Below are 3,326 nucleotides of genomic sequence, written 5' to 3' on the forward strand. Positions count from 1 at the left end.
GGGGGCACCCCACGTCTAGTAGTCGCCTCCACCGTGGGCCGCTAGGCCGAACCCGTGGACGGGCGTCGTCTACGCCTATCACATGCCCGTCCCGCAGGCTCCTGCACCGGGTCTCCTTGGCCCCCATCCAGCGGGCCACCAGGCGTTCGTCGCCGCCCCCTATCAGCCCTACGGTGCCCCGCTCGTGCCGCCACCCCTCGGTGGCTATGGCGCGCCCGCCCAGGCGCCGCCCTATGGGGGCTAGCTGCCGTTGGCACCTGCACCGTGGGACCCTGCCCTCCTGGTCGTCCTCCACTCGGCGCCATCACCGAGCAACTATGATGGCGGAGGTGACTGGTACATGGACTCGGGTGCTACTGCGCACATGACAGCCCATTCCGGTAACCTTTCCTCCTCCACTCCAATTCACACCCCTACTCGTATCACCCTTGGCAATGGTTCCTCTTTACCCATCACCCATGTCGGTAGCACTATTTTCCTTCTAATTCTACACATATCACTATGTCTAATGTTCTCGTTTCACCTGATTTAGTCACTAACTTAGTCCCCGTTTGTTGTCTTACTCGTGAGAATCCTCTTACTGTGGAATTTGATGGTGTTGGTTTTTCTATGAAGGACGCCCGTACCCGGATGATGCTTCACCGATGTGATAGCCCTGACAAGCTTTACCCCGTGCACGCCAGCGCCTCCACTTCCACACCCGTCACCCTCTCCACCGGCGTCGATCTTTGGCATGCTCGCTTGGGCCACCCCAACCCCGCCATTTTGCGTCAGATTTTTAGGAGTTTTTCTTTCTCATGTACTAAGCTCGACGAGCATACTTGTGAGGCTTGTCGTTTGGGCAAGCATGTTCGTTTTCCCTTTAGTGCGTCTACTTCAGTTTCCACTTTTCTATTCCAGTTGGTTCATAGTGATGTTTTGACGTCTCCCGTTGCGAGTAACACGAGCTATCTATACTATTTGATGATTTTAGATGATTATTCTCATTATGTGTGGACTTTTCCTCTTCGTCGTAAATCCGATGCTTTAGCCACACTCACCGTCTTTTATTTCTATGTCATCACTCAGTTCGGTCGCCCCATACTTGCACTCCAAACTGACAACAGAAAAGAGTTTGACAACGTCGCTCTTCGCTCACTTCTCGCCTCTCACGGCACCACCTTCCGTCTGACTTGCCCCTACACTTCACAACAGAACGGCCGCGTCGAGCGCATTCTCCTCACTCTTAATGACTGCGTTTGCACGTTGCTTTTTCACGCTAACGTGCCCGCTCAGTTCTGGCCCGATGCCCTCGCCACCGCCTCTCTCTTAGTCAACATTCGTCTGTGTCGTCCTCGGTGAAACTAAGCTCCTCGCCACCTTATTTTCGGTACACCACCGTCCTATGATGGTCTTCGCATCTTTGGGTGTCTCTGTTACCCTAGCACCGCGTCCACCACGCCACACAAACTTGCACCCCGTTCCGTCCCATGCATTTTCCTTGGCTACCCTCCCAACACCAAAGGTTACCAGTGCTATGATCCTGTCACTCATCGTGTGTACACCTCGAGGCACGTGTACTTCGTCGAGACGGTGTTCCCTTTTTTTCAGGTTCCTCCGGCCGTGGCTCCTTCGCCTCCGGCCCCCATGCCACCTACCTGGCGCGATGCGTGGTGCCCCCCCGGCGGCCACCCCGGCTCGACGCCTTCCGCCGCCCCCTCCCGGGTTCTCGACTCCCTCACCCAAGGTTGAGTTTGATCGGGCCCTCGGGTCCCTGGCTCCCTCCCATGAGGTCGAGCCAGTAGGCACCCCGCCTGTCCCCCGGGCCGGCGCCGCCACTCCTGCAGCGGGCTCGACTTCGACTTCTGTCGCGGGCCCTGCCCCTGACACCGCGGCTCCCGCCACTGCGGGCGCCCCCGTTGTGGCCGTGGCCCCCGCTGCCGCGGTGCCCGCCGCCCTTGCCGGCCCGGTCACCCATGCCCGTGCAGGTGTGCATCGGCCGAGCACGCGCTACTCCTTCGACGAGTATGTGTGCGCTGCCTCGACTTCGACGCCATCACCCATCCCCACCTCCGCTCGTGCCGCCCTTCGGGATCCCCATGGATGGCTGCGATGCAGGAGGAGTTCGACGCCCTATAGCGCAACCGCACCTGTCAGCTTGTTCCGCGACCCCTCCGTGCCAACATCATCTCTGGCAAGTGGGTGTTTCGCCACAAGACTCGCTCGAACGGTTCTCTCGAGCGCTACAAGGCTGGATGGGTGGTTCGTGGTTCTCGGCAGCGCGCGGGCGTGGACTTCACCGACACCTTCGCCCTGGTTGTGAAACCGGGCACGATCCATGCCGTCCTTCCGCTGGCGGTCTCGCGCGCGTGGCCTGTGCATCAGTTGGACGTTTCCAACACCTTCTTGCATGGTCATCTCGCCGAGCATGTGTTCTGTGAGCAGCCTACTGGTTTCGTCGACGCCGAGCACCCCGACTTCGTGTGCTTGCTCTCCCGCTCTCTTTGCGGGTTGAAGCAGACGCCTCGTGCTTGGTACCAGCGTATCACAGTCTTCCTGCAGTCTCTTGGCTTTTGGTCCACTCGCTCCGATGCCTCACTCTTTGTGTATCATCAGGGAGCTGACACTGCATATCTGCTGCTCTACGTCGACGACATGATCCTCACGGCGTCCGCCCCCGATCTCCTTCAGTGGCTCACTGCTCGTCTTCGTGATGAGTTCGCCCTCAAGGACTTGGGGCCCCTGCACTATTTTCTCGGCATCGAGGTGATCCGCCGGGCTGACGGTTTCTTTCCGCATCAGCAGAAGTACGCCCACGAGCTTCTTGAGCGTGCCGGTATGCTTAACTGCAAGCCGGCGCCCACCCCCGTCGACACGAAGGCAAAGGTCTCTCACGTCCGATGAAGCGTTTTGTCGCTCTATCGTCGGTGCTTTACAGTACTTGACGCTCACTCGCCCCGACCTGCAGTATGCTGTTCAGCAGGTGTGCCTCCATATGCACGCCCCACGTGACTCTCACTGGACTCTGGTGAAGCGTATTCTCCGTTACATACGCGGCACTATGTCCTTGGACTCACCCTGACGGCCTCCGCTTCCATCGATCTCGTGGCCTACTCGGATACCGACTGGGCTGGCTGCCCCGACACGCGACGCTCTACGTCAGGCTACTGCGTCTACCTTGGGCCCTCGTTTATCTCTTGGTCATCGAAGCGGCAGCCCACGGTCTCCCGTTCCAGCGCCGAGGCAGAGTATCGCGTCGTGGCCAATGCCGTGGCCGAATGCTCTTGGATACGTCAGCTGCTCCAGGAGTTGCTTTGTGATATTCACAAAGCCACTCTTGTCTACTG

Source organism: Triticum dicoccoides, chromosome 5A (genome assembly GCF_002162155.2).
Source record: "Triticum dicoccoides isolate Atlit2015 ecotype Zavitan chromosome 5A, WEW_v2.0, whole genome shotgun sequence".
In the NCBI taxonomy this organism is placed as follows: Eukaryota; Viridiplantae; Streptophyta; class Magnoliopsida; order Poales; family Poaceae; genus Triticum; species Triticum dicoccoides.